This window comes from Ahaetulla prasina, chromosome 7 (genome assembly GCF_028640845.1).
Source record: "Ahaetulla prasina isolate Xishuangbanna chromosome 7, ASM2864084v1, whole genome shotgun sequence".
NCBI classification, from domain to species: Eukaryota; Metazoa; Chordata; class Lepidosauria; order Squamata; family Colubridae; genus Ahaetulla; species Ahaetulla prasina.
Window position 1 is genome coordinate 87,901,090 of NC_080545.1, and position 18,204 is coordinate 87,919,293.

The window sequence follows — 18,204 nt, forward strand, 5'->3', positions numbered from 1 at the left end:
TGGGAACGCGAAGTCTGCGAGTAGACTCCTTCCTTTTTGTAACCAATGAAAAATTCATTTTACAATTATACATTCATGAAAGGAAGCATACAGCTCGATCTGTATGCAGCCATGCTGATGATGGGAGCTATACTTTTTCCATGGCCTAAATATTATTTAAATGTAGATTATGGGAATTGGAACTCTCCTTATGCATTCAGAAAAGCTACAAAGCTAGCATGAGCATTTATATGTTCCGATATCATCACCACCATTGGTATATTTGGCATCTGTGAAAAAGGGAATCAGATCTTTATCCAAATAGATCTATTCGGGTAGTTTTGGTACAGTCCATGCTGACTAGCTCCAAATATTAGACAAAAGGACAGATGCCAGATGAAGAACAGGATGGTTTTGCCCTTTTGAAAGTTGAGCAGCTCCAATTCAGTCCTTATTTATAAATAAATAAATGTGCTCCATTATATTTAATTGGTCTTACTCCCAAGCAGCTAGACACAGGATTTGCAGCCGAAATTGATTGCTACACTAATTAAATAAAGTACTGCTTCCAGCTGCATAACAACTGGCAATGCGGAGCTATCAAGAAATTATCATAGTAGATTTGCTTTATTATTTAATCAAATTAATTATTATTCTAATTGCTTTAGCTATTTTGTAAAACACAGATGCTCCTAAAACAGTGGAAATAGTTATTAGGGGCATTTCCTCCTCCTCCTCCTTCCCCTTTTTAACGAGTCTCTCCCTTAACTTTCTAATATGAAACGGCTGACTCCATTTCATTCTTTCACTTCTGGAATTGTTGCCGTTATAAAGAAAACCAAAAAGGTTTAAAAAAAAAAAAAAAAAGGCCATGGAGACACCCCCTCCCCCCCATGTTCTGTTCATCATGGAGGCCCTTCCATGGCGCCTCATTCAATTCTACGGCATCTCAAAATCACAAGGAAGACAGGAACATCTGTGAGATTTTCATTCTGACCAGAAAAAAACAAAGTCTTTTGAGGAGAACTTTTCCCATGCTTTGTCTTTAACGAGGACCATGGTAACTTGTGTGGGAAGGACTGCATAATAAGGCTCACAGGTGGTTTGCCGAAGGAACTTTCAGAAAGCGAAAAGAGGTTTCTTGATGAAAGGAAGATGTGGAATTTCTGCAGGCAAACTACACAAGGCACCTCTGGATGGGGGTGTCTGTGGGATGGGGGGGACAGCAGGAGGATCAGGCCACGAAACCTTGAACTCCTTCAAGAGAAGAAAAGAAGCTTCAAAAGGAACAAGAATGACAGCATATCTAATGGAAACATATTGGATATTCTCACTTTGGGTCACAACATGGCTTGCACTGCTGAGGAAAACCTTTCTACTTTGACATTGATGAACATGTCTATGCTAGATTTCATTCAGAGGAAATCTAGGAACTTGGAGGGAATTGTTTGTGTTCGTGCGTTGCCTCAGGAGAATCTTCTGTATGAATTGCATTGATGATGATGATAATGCCATAAGGGGCGTGCATAAGCGCACAAACATGCCTACCGTTCCTGTCCTATTGTTTTTCTTTTCTTCTTCCTATATATATATATGCTTATACCTCCTTATATTTACTCATATATGTGTTTATATACTATATAATCTTTTTGTATGATACCTACATATATTGTTGTGACAAAATAAATAAATAAATAAATAAATAAATAAATAAATAAATAAATAAATAAATAAATAAAAATATAGAATGAAAATGGTCGGAAGTAAAACCAGGCCTTCATCATTCACCTTACTACAAGGCTATTTGCTATTTAGTTTGGGATGATGAAAACAGGGAGGGCTTCACTCTAAGACATATACAGTTATCTCAAATGTTAAATAGGGCATTATTTTCCTTTTACTGATGCTACTTGTTGAAGGAGTCAGTCTGTCACGATTAAGGAGATTTACAAGTAGCCTCCCATCAGAAAAAAACAGCAAAAGGTTTTGGTAAAATTGATGGCACTTCTTTGCAGAGATTTACACAGCTTACACTTATTTAAAACAAAACAAAAAAAGAATTTGGAAGCTAAAAAAAGACTTAATGAAGACAGTTTCCAAAAGAAGGATAGTAGAATTTATGATGGACCATCACAGAACATCCTATTCAGATCACATCAATCTTTAGGCATAATGGTATGTGGGAATCAGCTTAGGAGACAGGAGGGAGAGCTGAGACAGGTCAACAGACAAGAGGCAGCTGAGTCCTCAGAAGCAAAGGGACATGGCAAAGGCATCAGAAGAGACCCTCCCTAGTTCCTTGGGTTATAAACAGAGGTGGTATTCAACCAGTTCGGACCGGTTCAGGCGAACCGGTAGCGGAAATCACATGTGGGCCTGCCCACCTGTCCCAGCTCTATGCTGTCCTATTTTGGCATATTTTTTTAGGCTGGGCGCGTGCGAGCAAAGCACATGCGCGGAAGGCGGAGTGCATGTGTGGAGGTGGCACGCTCACATTTTCGGTGCTGGGTGAACCGGTAGCTAAATTATGTGAATCCCGCCTTTGGCAACAAAGATGAATTAGAGTTAGAATAGAATTTTATTGGCCAAGTGTGACTGGACACCCAAGGAATTTGTCTTGGTGCATATGCTCTCAGGGGAGATGTATGTATGAGGGAGAAGAGATGTACTTGCTGAACTTTCTACTCTGAATTATTTTGGGGAGGGCTTCAAACCGTGAATCCTGAAAAAAACCAGCCAAAATTATTAGGGATAATTAGGAACAAACCACTTCACTATTTATAAATTGTTTTAAGTGGTGTTACAGTTAACAGATTACATTCTCTTAATGTAGCCTTACCATAAATTTAGAGCAATAGTGAAATCCTGCCAGTTCTGTCCGGCTTTCACGAGCCGGTAGCACGTGGTTCGGTGAACTTGTAGCAGCAACAGTGTGAGGCTTCGTCCACCCGCCCGGATGGGAACCAGGAAGTAACCCATTTTTTTACCTCTGCGCATGCTCAGAAGGCTTTGCGCATGTGCAGAGGGTAAAAAATCAGATGTGTTGATGAGACACGCAATTCCAAACCAGTAAGGAAGGTAAGTAGATTTCACCTCTGATTTAGAGTTAATATTTCTTGGGTGTTTTTCTTGTCTGGAATACTTCATGAGGCTGACATCGAATATCAGAAGATTATTTCAGACTTTATGAATGAGGGTAGCCCGCAATCTCCTCCACGTTTGGCTGGTACTGGTGATAATTGATAGTTGTTTGAAAGGTTCAGATTGCAAAACAATTTATTACACAGATAATCTTACTCTATGTTTTTTTCCTCTGAAAGCTACCAATTTTACTACTGCTGTTTGTCCTTCCCAAAGATGCTAAAGAAGAAAAAGAAAGTGAGGGGAAAAAATACCAACATGAAAAAGCAAAAATGTTAAACTGACTTCATAGAAATAATACGTCAATTTTCCTTGCTCTGGATTATTTGGGCGGGGGGAGGCTTCAAACCATGAATCCTGAAAATCTCGGCCAAAATTATTAGGGGTAATTAGGAACAACTACTTCACTATTTGTAAACTTTTAAGTGGTGTCTTAGATGTTTAAGAAATATTTTATGAAATAAATGGGCTTTGTTTAAATCAGGGGGTCTCCAACCTTGGCAACCTTAAGACTTGTAGACTTCTGGGAGTTGAAGTCCACAAGTCTTAAAATTGCCAAGGTTGGTGACCCCTGGTTTAAATGACCTTTTCTCCACTATCTAGCTGAATTCAATTATTTGTCCAACTCTGTCTGCACACTACTATACAGAAGCATCTTTTATTTCATCAAGAATCCTAGCTATTTGCTATGCTGACTACTATATAGTTTCACATGGAATTAATGCTCAACTTACAACAGTTCATTTAATTGCAGTCCCATCCATTAAGGATGTACATCTGGTGGGACCACAGAAAAGGCCGCCTCAGTGGTGGCCCCTTCTCTGTAGAACATCACTCTCCCTAAGGTACAATTGGCTGCCACCATGTTGCTTTTCCATAAGATCTGAAGTTATGGTTTTGTCAACAGGCTGGATACCACAAATGTGGATGGAGACCATCAAGTGGATGATTTGATTATGTTCCTGCTGCCATGGGAAGGGGTGGGGTAGGGTTTTGTGAGGTTTTATGTTGCAAATTTTTAACGTGGTAAGCCACCCAGAGTCACTTCTTTAATAAATAACTAAATATAGGTAGTCCTCAACTTATGACCACAACTGAGTCCAACATTTCTATTGTTAAGCAAAACATTTGTTAAGCAAATTTTGCCCAGTTTTACGACCTTTCTTGCCACCGTGGTTAAACGAATCACTGCAGACGTTAAACTAGTAAAGCAAGTTTTTTTTAAGTGAATCTGGTTTCCCCATTGACTTTGCTTGTGAGAAATTCACAAAAGGTGATCACGTGACCCCGGGACATTGCAACCATCATAAATATGAGTCAGTTGCCAAGTGTCCCAATTTTGATCATGGGCATGCTGCAATGTGTAAGTGTGAAAAACAGTCATAAAGCACTTATTTCAGTGCCGCTGTATTTGAAGGGTCACTAAATGAACTATTGTAAGTAGAGGACTCCCTATATGAGCACGTAAACAGTTGCAAAGAAGTTGAAATACTTGAAGATTTTATGAAAAGTGGAGAGCAGGGAAGAAGAAAGTGTCCAGATGTTATCAGTAAAGCCAATAATTTGCAGATCACTCGCATCCTGGACATAAACTGTTTCAACTCCTACCCTCAAAATGACGCTATAGAGCACTGCACACCAGAACAACTAGACACAAGAACAGTTTTTTCCCGAAGGCCCTCACTCTGCTAAACAAATAATTCCCTCAACACTGTCAAACTATTTACTGAATCTGCACTACTATTAATCGTTTCATAGTTCCCATCACCAATCTCTTTCCACTTATGACTGTATGACTATAACTTGTTGCTGGCAATCCTTATGATTTATATTGATATATTGACCATCAATTGTGTTGTAAATGTTCTACCTTGATGAACATATCTTTTCTTTTATGTACACTGAGAGCATATGCACGAAGACAAATTCCTTGTGTGTCCAATCACACTTGGCCAATAAAATTCTATTCTATTCTATTCTATTCTATTCTAACATCTGCTGAATGCAGCAGACACTAGATTTTTTTTTCTTTTGTTTTGCTTTTTCTATTGATCACAAAAGATCCTCTCAATGTACTGTAGAGTTTTTCAGAGGCATTCATTTTACATTGGCTTGATAAAGCCTGTGCAAAGCGTTATAGAACAAGGCCTGTCATGTTCTGAACTTATACCAGGTTGGCTACTGGCTAGCATTCTGAACTGGGGCTAAATCCTAGCTGGATTTTTTGTTTCCTGAGCCATCCTCCATTGCAACATGGAACTGATGCTTTCCTCAGTCTCTTCTGTGTCTGCAGAAGATACAGAATTAAACCTTTTTTTTTTTTAGCTTCACATAATACCTTCGCATAAACAGATAAAGGTGTTGACTTTGTATAACACAGCTATGACTTTAGATCTATGGCAGGGGTGTCAAACTCAAGGCCCGGGGGCTGTATCCAGCCCGCGGAGTGCTTAGATCTGGCCTGCAGGGCCACCCTGGAAACAGCGAAGGACCAGCCAGTGAAAATGGAGCTTGGGAGCTCTGCCAGCGTGTGCCCCCCCAGCTGCATTTTTGCTGGCAAAGGGTTGCAGGAGACTGTCGTGGCCGAAAAAGGAGGTTGTGAGCCCTTCTGAGTTCCATTTTCACTGGCAGAGCGCTGCAGGAGGCTGTCATGGCTGAAAATGCAGCTTGGGAGCCTGTTTTTGCAGGCAGAGCATTCAACCTGAGTGACTTCAAGCTGCCCACACCCACCCTGGCCACTTCCCCCCCCCCAAGGTCAAGCACAACCCTTATGCGGCCCTCAATGAAATTGAGTTTGACACCCCTGGTCTATGGAGATGCTCAGCTATCCAAGTCATGGTTGTCCCAAGCTCTGTGTTGAAGAAGCTTCTTGGATGAGAAGCGAAACATCTTCAAAGAAAAAAACAGAAAGTCCAGTTGCCTCTTGAAAAAGCACCTTCGGGACTATGGCTTTAAGATTAAAACTATGATTTTCATTAAGCAAATACAGCTGCAAAATCTTTAGCTGAGCTAGTGAATTGCACTGTCTGACTTCACCACTAAAGTATAACATTGCAATGATGGGCAGATCAGTTTGAGAGGGTATCACTTGAGCATCTGGTGGGCAGTTTTTGATGCAACATAGAAATAAATGTCACACAATAACCAAACTTTCTTTTGAATGGCTACGTTTTGTTCATTTTAGAACAGTGTTTCTCAGACTTGGCAACTTTGAGATGTGTGAACTTCAACTCCCAGAATTCCCCAGCCAGCCAGCCAGCCATTTAAATCCACACATCTTGAAGTTGCCAAGTTTGAGAAATACTGCTCTGAAATAATAGGAAATCCCAGATGCAAGATATTAGCAATGTTCCATCTGTTAGGTGACATTTTTTTCTGCATTATTATTATTGATATCCATCAAATGTAATGTAATCACACAAGTTGTTAGAGTGATGAATTTTTAGGGCATTTTCACTCGTCATTACCTAGAACAAAACACACCAGGTCTTACAATAATTGAAATGAAAAGAATATTTTTTTTCATACAAAAAGAAGAAAAAGAAAAATACAAAGCACAGAGATCTAAAGTGGATAGATTATGGATAAAAGACATCTCTATGGAAAAACGGATAAAACACTTTTTTGTGTGTGCAGTAGCTAAATATTTCAGCTACATCAGATAATGGATTTACAAAAAAAATTCTTGTTTTTTAAGACATGGGAATTCCTAAGCTTAGTGTAGCTTGAATTCCCAAAGAACACTAATCAAATATATGATACTTTTTGTTTGTTTATATATGTGTTTGTCCTCAATGAATAGAACTCTGAAGAAAATCATTCAGGCTTAGTCCAAGTTAATGAATAATCCTATCTGACAATTGTCCATTTTATGATGCACCTAAAAATGGGAAGGGATTTGAACACATGATCATGGTCTCCATTTCACATTTTTCATTGTCTTCAGAGAACACCCCTGTGGATAGAAAGTAGAATGGAAAATGTTTGCTTAATTTTGGGATCACTGGATATAAAATGCATATGAAAGACGATTTAAAGAATTAGGAACCATCAACATCCAGTCTTAATTCCTGACCTGTAGCGTATGAATACCGTATGAATTTATTCCGAATGGGCTACTGTTGTGATCAAACTAAGCAATCTCAAGATATTGATTGAGAATTGTATTCCATCAGGATTAAAGTTCTTCAAAATTATGCATTTCATCTTTGAAATTCAAGGAAGAAATATTGCAGAAGTATATAGAAAGCATTTGATAGAAACAGAAACAGGTACTTTTGATCTACAAAGAGGAAGATTGATTTGAAAAAGCTTAGACTTTACTTTCTATTTCATACAGGTTATTTACAGGTGGGATTTTTTTTTTTTTGTAATTTATGTATATTTAGAGGAATTAGCACATGCTCATCTGGAGGAATTATTATTTGGGGAAGAACTATTTCAAGTAGCCTGTGCTCACATTGCTTAAGCAAATAGCTTTTAGCTGCCTAAATAGTTTGTTTCAAAAATATATTTATTGTGCAATAAAGCTTTCTCTCTGTCTGTCTGTCTCTCAGTCTTTCTCTTGTCTTTCTCTCTGTCTCTCTCTCTCTCTCTCTCTCTCTCTCTCTCTCTCTCTCTCTGTGTGTGTGTGTGTGTCTCTGTCTCTCTCTCTGTCTTTCTCTGTCTCTGTCTTTCTCTCTCTCTCTCTCTCTCTCTCTCTCTCTTATCCTATTATAATGGTAGGCCAGCAAACATAACATCATGCTGTCTGTCTTCATGTCATTTAGAACTATATCCCTATATTCCCTATCTCGTACACATTTTGCATCCAGTTGGACATTAAAAAAATCTTCTCTCTTTGTGTTCTATCACTTTCTATCACTTTTTTTTCTCATTCTTGTTAGCCGGGCACTTCTAAATAAGCATCAAAATCCAGCAAGTTAAGAATCTGACAACGCTTCCTTGGCTGAACAGATGCAAAACAATAGAAATAGCTTTCAAGCTGTCTCAATTCCCCAGAAGAAGACAAATTTGAGAAGAACAGTGGGTTAACTAAGGCCATCGTGTAGAAAATTTCCCCCCCTTGCATTTTGAATTTGCTTTCAGACTTTGCTCGCAAAGGCGAAGAGAGTCTCAGGGAGATGAGTGGATTAGAGAATGATGACTGGGTAGGCAAAGGGAGGTATGTAAATATTCTTTATTCCAGTATACTATTATTTATTTGGTAAACACTGGCACCCTTGGGCTTCGTATATTTTGTTTGTTGATAAGTATGCCTTCTAAAACACTTCAATCTAAACAGTGGTGAAATCCAAATTTATTTACAATCGGTTCGGTGGGTGTGGCTTGGTGGGCATGGCATCTCCATTCCCACCCCACTCCTGGGGGAAGGATATTGCAAAATCTCCATTCCCACCCCATTCTGGGGCCAGCCAGAGGTGGTTTTTGCTGGTTCTCCGAGCTACTCGAAATTTCCACTACTGGTTCTCCAGAACCTGTCAGAACCTGCTTTGAATCTAAGCAATTTGAAGCATATTTTAGAATCCACCATCAGGGCACATCCCTATATAAAAAGAACAACGTAAGTATCATCCTCCATTTACAACCATTTATTTAGTGACCAGGTACAATGGTCATGTGATCAAAATTCAGATGCTTGGCAACTGGTTCATATTTATTTATGACAGTTGCAATGTCTCAGGCTAATCTTTTGCCACCGTCTAACAAGCAAAGTCAATGGGGGAACCAGATTCGCTTAACAACCGTGTTACTAACTTAACAATTGCAGTGATTCACTTAGCAACTGGGACATGAAAGGTCGTAAAATGGGACAAAACTCACTTAGCAAGCGTCTCACTTAGCGACATAAATGTTGGTCTAAAGTTGTGGTCATAAGACGAGGACTACCTGAATACTACATCACACACTATCCTACACACAGAACTCCTTTTCAAATTCAGGCATTGATATTTGCTTCACATTCCTTTCAGATTTCTCAAAGTCAGGTCTGAACAAGTGTCAGTCTCTTTTGGCAGCCAAAGGTTACTTAGGATGAAATCTGTACATGGCCCACCCTGCTAGTGGAGGGAGAAAGATGACACCCTCAAGGTTTTTCTGAGTGGAAATTCCATAAACAGGATCAGTATGGTAGAATGAGGGAATGGGTTGAGCTGTGGACTTCAGTTCCCAGAGTTCTCAGCAAAGCTGGCTGAGGAATTCTGGGAGTTGAAGTCCACAAGTCTTAAAGTTGCCAAGGTTGGAGACCCCTGCTTTAGACCTAGATAAAAATCTAAATAAATGTGAAATAATTCTAGGCATCCATGAGGACATAATTCTTTTTCTTTGGAGGACTGTCTTTGAAAGAGATGTTTTGAAATCTATATGGGATACAATAGTATTCATGGATCAAAAAAATAATATGTCAAGATGGCAACCAAGATGGAAACCTGCCCCCTTTTGGTGTACACAATTCCATGGTCATGAAGGGATAGGGCTTCAATCACCCATCAAAGGGGCCATCTTAACCCTAACCCCAACGGCACCTTCCAGATGCCCCAATGAGCCAGGGATCTGGAGAAAAGGATTTCCAGAATCCTTGCACTAACCACCATTCTTGATTACAACATGTGTTTTTATATTCAGTAATTGTGTAAGGAATCACTTCAGTTAAGGACCTGCATGGTTTGGTTACTTTCAGTTTTGCTTCCTTCTAGACCCAACTGGTTTGTTTATTTTAGGGTATAATATATTGTGTATTCCTGAACGTGGCTTAGTTTATCTCTATTAACTAGATGAAGCATGCTGTGGGAGTGCCATTTCTATTATCCAGATTCAGGCCTTGGCAACTCCAGTTATGTTGTGTCTGCGCCCCCCCGAGCCGGGCCTGCTGCCAGAAAGTGACTTGGACAGTGAGGGGGAAGGGCCGTCAGGACTTACCTCGGGAGCACCGGCTTCCCTGGCTCAGCTCCAGGAGCCAGAAGCAGACCAGGTGGAAGAGATAATGAAGCCTTCGTCCCCTGACTCTTACCCCCCCCAGGCCATGCCTCCAGAACCAGCTGAGGGCAATCAGGCCTGGCTGGACCCTAGGTTTTGTAGGCAGGAAAGGAGGGAACAACAAAAGCAGGGGTGGGGCAGGCCTAGGAAATGCTGAGTCATGGAGCCACACCCCACAGGATATAAAGGCAGTGAGCACTGCTGTGTCTCTTCGTAGCCAGCAAATCAACTGATTGACTAAGAGCTGAAGTGACTCACCAGTGTCGAGGGAGATATCAGAGACACTTGGCAGACATTCGCTATTCTGCTGCCAGAGCTGATAGTGCCGGCTAATTAAGCCATCACCTGGACGGAGGCGAAGGAGGACAGAACAAGTTAGAGCAGGAGGTATGGAATTCTGGAAAACATATTTCCCGGTTGATGTTTTTGATGGTCACGATTTGCCCTTAAGAACACCTGAGACTGTGCCTACTTTACGCTTACACTGTAAAGGTGGTGTGTTGCTTACCTCCAAATCATGAGAAGCAATGCTAGAAATGTCCAGAGTGAAACCAAAGCCCTGGTGAAAATTAAATACTACTACTAATAAAAAAGACTGCATGATCCAGAAGAGTGACAGATTTGTCTATTGCAGGGCTATCAAATTCGATTTCATTGAGGGCCACATCAGGGTTGTGTTTGACCTCAGGAGGCCAGGGTGGGCATGGCCAGTTCGACGTCATTCATGTTGGGGGCGCCTGTGATGGCCCGTGAGCTCTGCCAGCGAAAATGGGCTTCCGAGCTCCGTTTTCGGCTACGACAGCCTCCTGCAACCCTCTGCCAGTGAAAATGGAGCTCGGGAGCCCATTTTCACTGGCAGAAGCACCGCGGGCCGGTTCTTCGCTGTTTTCGGGGCAGCCCCGCGGGCCAGATCTAAGTACTCCATGGCCCAGATCTGGCCCCTGGGCCTTGAGTTTGACACCTGGGGTGAAATCCAGCAGGTTCTGACAGGTTCTGGAAAACCGGTAGCGGAAAGTTTGAGCAGTTCGGAGAAAAAGCAAATACCACCTCTGGCTGGCCCCGGAGTGGGGTGGGAATGGAGATTTTGCAATATCCTTCCCCCAGGAATGGGGAGGGAAAGGGGATTTTGCAGTATCCTTCCCCTGCCATGCCCACCAAGCCACACCCACAGACCCGGTAGTAAAAAAAATTGGTTTTCACCACTGCCCCTGGTCTATTGTTCCTCAGAGAGGGTACGCATGATCTATCTTAGTTTCTTTAGTTCTCCTGTGTCTTTGGCAGTCTTTTAGACTGCTTTGTTTTATTATTTATTTATTTATTTATTTATTTGATTTTTATACCGCCCTTCTCCCGAAGGACTCAGGGCGGTGTACAGGCAAAATAAAACAGATAGTACAATATACAATTTAAAATGCAATTAAAAAACTTATTTTAATTTTAAAGGTTATTGCTCCCATTTTTTTCTCACTGTGAATATAAATAGACCTGGACATATAACCATTCATTTAGTGACCATTCAATGTTACTATGGCGCTATGACCTTTTTCCCCACTTATGACCATTTCAGCATCCCAGCAATGATCCAGATTTGGGCATTTGGCAACTGGCATGTAATTATGACAGTGGCACGATCCTGGGATCATGTGATCACCATTTGTAACCTTCCCAGCCAGCTTCCAAAAAGCAAAGGCAACTGGGAGAACCTAGAATCACTTAATGATCGCATAATTCAGTTAACAGCTTCGGTGATTTGCTTAACAACTGGAATTGGCAAAAAAGGACGTAACATGGGGCACGACTCACTTAACAACTGCCTTGCTTAACAACAGAAATTCTGGGCTGCATTGTGGTTATAAGTCAAGGACTACCTGTACAATGTCCCAAAGGTGCTTTTCAAAAGGCAATTTGACTTCTCAGGTTTGTTTTTTTTTTTAAAAACATTTTGCATCTCATCCAAGAACTGAAGAAGCTTCTTTTGGATGAGAAGCAAAACGTTTTCAAGGAAAAAAAAAATCTAAGAAGTCCATTTACCTTTTGAAAAACATCTTTGGGACAGCCCTGTCTTGGATGATTGAGAATCTCTATAGACATTTACCTGTAAAATTGGTATTTCAGAGTTACAAAAAATGGTGCCGGCCTTCCATGATTACTCGTATAGCCCTGTGACCTTCCTCTGAATTTTGGTCCCTGTTTTGGCATCCTATGTGGTGTGTCGAAGCGAAATTATTGTCTTTCATTCCAAATGGATTTTCTTTTCTTTTCTTTTTTTTAAAAATTGTTTTAATTTGATACACAATCTGACAAACACACAACGTATAACATATAAATATTTCCTATTTTTAAACAGCGTTTCTAGGATTTTAAATCCCCAGTCCTCAGAAAATGAGGACTCCAGCTTCATCAGTGTGCAGAATAGTCAGAAGGATAGATAGGATAGAAGATAAAAAGAAATAAGAGAGAATGGGACAAAAAAAGAAAAGTTTAATTAAACAAAACGAGAGGGGGAATACGGATGTAAATATGAGAGGAATAAGGAAACGAAGGAACATAGGTTCTATGTCAATGTATGTTATTATTATTATTATTATTTATTGAATTTCTAGACAGCCCTTCTCCCGAAGGACTCAGGGCAGTGTACAGCCAGGCTAAAAAACATACACAATATACAATTTAAAAACTAAATTAAGAAACTTATTACACAATTGACCGAAAAATTAAAATATTAAAATCTAAAAACCCCAATTTAAAACATAAATAGAATTTAAAATTTAAAAACTAAACAGTTAAAAGTTTAAGCTAGCCCCGCGCGAATAAACAAATACGTTTTCAATTCGTGGCGAAAGGTCGGAAGGTCAGGTATTTGGCGTAAACCAGGGGGAAGTTCATTCCAAAGAGTAGGAGCCCCCACAGAGAAGGATCTTCCCCTGGGGGCCGCCAGCCGACATTGTTTGGTGGACGGCACCCTGAGAAGTCCCTCTCTCTGTGAGCGTACGGGTCGGTGGGAGGCATGAGGTAACAGCAGGCGGTCCCGTAAGTACCCAGGCCCAATGTAAGTACCCAATGTTATGTATTGTTGTTCTTTTTTGTTAAAAAATTATATATACACATACACACACACACACACACACACACAAAGTACATACATACATACATACATACATACATACAGTATGCAGAATAAACTCTAGCCCACTCTCACATCAAAGGGAGTTGTGTATCCTGGGCCAAATGCAATTATGGAGAGGTCCATACCAACGTGTCAAACAGATATGCTTCCTTTCCTTCTTCCTGTGCGTACCAAATAAAAGAAGTTTCAGTGCAGAAAAAGTTCAGCTTGCCAACATTTTGCTATGTATTTTCCTCCCTGTGCATAAAATGCAGTTTGTAATTGAAACCTGGCGGGGGTGCTATTTCACTTTAAAAATATGTGTGCGTTTCTCTTGCTTAGGGCTTAGTCAAGTGTATTTCACCCTTCAGAGAAAAGAGAAAGGGGGAGAAAGGATGAGTATGTGGGGGAGGGAGGGGAGGGAGGGGAGGGAGGGGGAGATGGGACAAATCAACCCATGTGACACCACCAGTCTACTCTCTCTATGGGGATGATACTCACACGTTGTCCCTTTTATACCGACATGTGGCATTCCTAACAGTTTTACGAAGAGATTCCAAATGGAAAATGAGTTTTTAAGCAGGGATAAAAATTTCATCCTCCCCCCCCGCCTCCCATTTTATAGTTAAACAAAATGAGAAACGTGGTTTTTTTGCATTGGCTGTACTTCAGCCTGGCCTGGGAACAGCGGGGGGGGGGGGGGAGATTATCTGGCATGTTGTCCATTTTATTCATTTGCACACGCAGGAGCTGCCTGTTGTTACAAAATAGATTTTTTTAAAAAGAGACTTAGTTGTCTATTGCTTTTTTCTAATAATAATAATAATAATAGTAATTTTATTAAACGTGACAATTGAAAAGATAAAAATTAGTACAAAATAAAAGAAGAAAAAAGAGAAAGTGCAGAGAAAAAGAAATTCAAAGGGAAAAAATAAGAATATAATAAAGAAAAAGGAAAGGAATATATAAAGAAATGACTTCTGCCTTCACTACAAGTATAAACAATTTTAGTAATTTATCACCTTCTTTGAAATACAACCAATAATCCCTTCTTCTGATATCTTACCTTTTATCTATAAACCAATCTTTTAAAACCACTTTGTTCAGTCCTTGGCAGCAAAAGTCCTTTAAGGGATACCAGATGTACAACATATCTATTTTAACCTTAATCAAATAAACCAAATGTATATTTCTTCCTTTTATTTTCAAAAATCTTGGTCTTTAGTCTCTTCAAATAATATCCTACAACTTCATGTATTTTAATTCTTTTCTTTGTTCCTTCTCGCAAATGTTTTCAAAGCTATAACAAAAGCGTGTTTTGTAAATCCAATGAAGGGAAATTATCTAGAACATGCTCTTGACTAGTTATTTGTAAATCTCTTTTAATTTTTATTTGTACATCTATTATTGTATTTTTTTCCATATCATTCTTGTAGTCTATCAGTCTGTAGAGATTCTCAGTCATCCAGGTCTTGCTGTCCCAAAGGTGCTTTTTCAGGAGGCAACTGGAATTTCTTGTTTTTTCTTCTGAAGACATTTCGCTTCTCATCCAAGAAGTGAAACATCTTCAAAAGAAAAAACAAGAAAGCCCAGTTGGCTCCTGAAAAAGCACCTTTTGGACTTGTAGTCTATCATTTTAAAGTTCAAATAAATCTCAGTGTTGTCTTGTAACATTTATTGATCTTCCATAACATATTTTAAACTCAGTCTATATATTGTACAGAGGCAAGCACTCTTGAAATTAACTTCTGGATTCATTGTTTACAAATATCTTTCAATACTGCCATCGTTAAATATTTTGCTTCTTTTTGTATTAGTAAGTCAAATATAAGTGTTCTTTTTAATTATAATCTTTAGTTCCTTCTTGCTCCCTCTAGTGTCCAACCTTCAAAGTTCTATCATATTTTTTTTAAGAATTCAAACCAACAATATTTTCTCACAGGAAGGTGTTTTTTTTTTTGTTTTTTTGTAATAATGAATTTCAAAATCTTATTTCAAATCCATCTGTATCTTAGTCTATATGTAACTTTCTTATCAATATTCTAATTGCCCTTTTACAGTATATATTAAACATTAATAGAATTAGTAGACATTAATTAGTAAACATTAGTAAACATTAATTAGTAAACATTAATAGAATTAATTATTAATATAATTAGTGATGTATTTTAATTGGGTTTTTTAATATTTTTAACTTCTTAATTTAAATTTTAATAATCAGCCTTTAAAATTTGCTCTTTTTAATTGTTGTTTTAAATTGTATACATCTTTGTTTTTATTTTGGCTGTACACCGCCCTGAGTCCTTCGGGAGAAGGGCGGTATAAAAATTTAATAAATAAAATAAAATAATAAATAAATAGAAGCACATATTAGAATAGAATAGAATAGAATAGAATAGAATAGAATAGAATAGAATAGAATTTTTTGTTGGCCAAGTGTGATTGGGCACACAAGGAATTTGTCTTGATGCATTTGCTCTCAGTGTACATAAAATATATCTTCATCAAGGTGCAACACTTACAACAATGATAGTCATAGGGTACAAATTTAACACTTAATGATACAGCACTTAATGATAGTCATAGGCTACAATTAAGCAATCAGGAAACAATCAATTACAGTATAAATCATAAGGATACAAGCAACAAAGTTACAGTCATAAGTGGAAGGAGATGGGTGATGGGAATGATGAGAAGATTAATAGTAGTGCAGATTTAGTCAAGAGTTTGACAGTGTTGAGGGAATTATTTGTTTAGCAGAGTGATGGCGTTCGGGAAAAAACTGTTCTTATGTCTAGCTGTTCTGGTGTGAAGTGCTCTAGAGCGTCGTTTTGAGGGTAGGAGTTGAAACAGTTTATGTCCTGGATGTGAGGGGTCTGTAAATATTTTCACAGCCCTGTTTTTGATTTGTGCAGTATACAGGTCCTCAATGGAAGGCAGGTTGGTAGCAATTATTTTTTCTGCAGTTCTAAGAAGTCATGAAAATATTTGCAGCATGCAATCCATGTACAACTGCAATTCAGAGATCATTGGCAAAATAATAACCACAACAATAATAGTAACATCAACATATAGTCCATATTTCCTCTGGGAGCTCAAGGGTCTATGTGGGATGTGTTTTCCCAACATTAATTTGGTGAGGTATATTGGGCTAAGTAAAAATGATGCCATGAAACCAACTTTTATGATCCAAATGGAAAATTGAATTTAATGTACCCATTTATAATCCAACAATTTAAACCCTACACTACACTGGATTTCATGTTGTTTCTGTTTTAAAACTCCCCAAGAGAAAAGAAATTCAAATCTCATTGCTAAAAGGAAGCTTTATTTGGGATTGACAATAGAAAGGCTTTTGATTTGAAACATTGATTTTGATCAATGATAATAATTTTGATAATAATTCAGTGATTTTGATAATAATTCAGTGTATTAAATTCAAATCACCTAAAATCAGCTCAGCACTTTCATGTAGATACTAACTAATTTGGGGTTCTGTCACACTGATCAAATCAAACTTCAAAGTATATCAGTTTAATTATTCAAACGGACAATTTTAATCATATCACATCAGTTATATGTCAGACAATAAATAGTCGTATTAATAGAAGAGAATTATTTGTGGCTCAGGGTTGAACTGTGGGGTCATTGGTGTTCTCTAAGCTTGATTGCAGGTGTTTCCTGCAGATATTTCATTAATCAACTAGGTAACATTATCTGTGCTGATACTTACACCCCTCACAATACTAGACAACACAGTATCAAAGTAGAGGCTTTCAAATTTCTGGGTTCTACCATATTGCATATCTAAAATGGACAGCTAACATCAAAAACGTCATCAAAAAAGGACAACAAAGAATTTTCTTTCTGCGCCAACTCAGAAAGCTCAAACTGCCCAAAGAGCTGCTGATACAATTCTACAGAGGAATGATTGAGTCTGTCGTCTGCACCACTATAACTGTCTGATTTGGTTCTGCAACCCAACAAGACAGACACAAACTTCAGAGGATAATTAGAACGGCAGAAAAAATAATGGCTACCAACTTGCCTTCCATTGAGGACCTGTATACTGTATGAGTCAAAAAGAGGGCTGTGAAAATATTTACAGACCCTTCACATCCTGGACATAAACTGTTTCAACTCCTACCCTCAAAACGACTTTCACATAATTTTACCACCGGTTTGCTGCACACCGAAAATGTGAGCTTTGCTCGAACGTGTGACTTGCATGCATGCGCGCGACTTAGAAAATGTGGCTAAATAGGACGAAATATCGCCGGGACAGGGGGGTGGGGTGGGAGGCGGGGAGGCCCACCCCACCTGCAGGTCACCACTACCTGTTCGCCCGAACCGGTTTGAACCGGCTGAATGCCACCATTGATGGTGTGCCTATGCTGTGATTTGCTATTCCTCTGTGTAGAGACCTGTCTGCTCTTTTAAAACAAGATTGCAAAGGTTCAAGAGAACGTGGAAGCATAAATCTCCTAAACCTGACCTCTGTTTCTCCGGGTCACTTCAAAGTGAAGAATCAAGGTCATAAAGAGCCAGCCTGGTCTAGTGGTTAAGATACCAGGCTGGAAATTAGGAGATGTTGAGTTCAAGTCCCCTTAGTCCTGCAAACCAACTGGGTGACTTTGGGCTAGTCACTTTCTTTCAGCCCAACCCATCTCATAGGTTTATTATTATGGGGTAAAATAGGAGCAGGAAAGTGTTTGGCATATATTCACTACCTTGAGTTATTTGCAAAAATAATAAAGGTGGGATAAAAATAAAAGATAAATCCATTTCTTTGTCAAACAGGATTCTGGTCAGGGAGTGGGCTTGGAGGAAGACCTTGCTAATCAGCTTTCTACACTCTTCTTTCTCAATGAAAATAGAATAGATAGAATAGAATAACAGAGTTGGAAGGGACCTTGGAGGTCTTCTAGTCCAACCCCCTGTTTAGGCAGGAAACCCTACATCACTTCAGACAAATGGTTATCCAACTTCTTCTTAAAAACTTC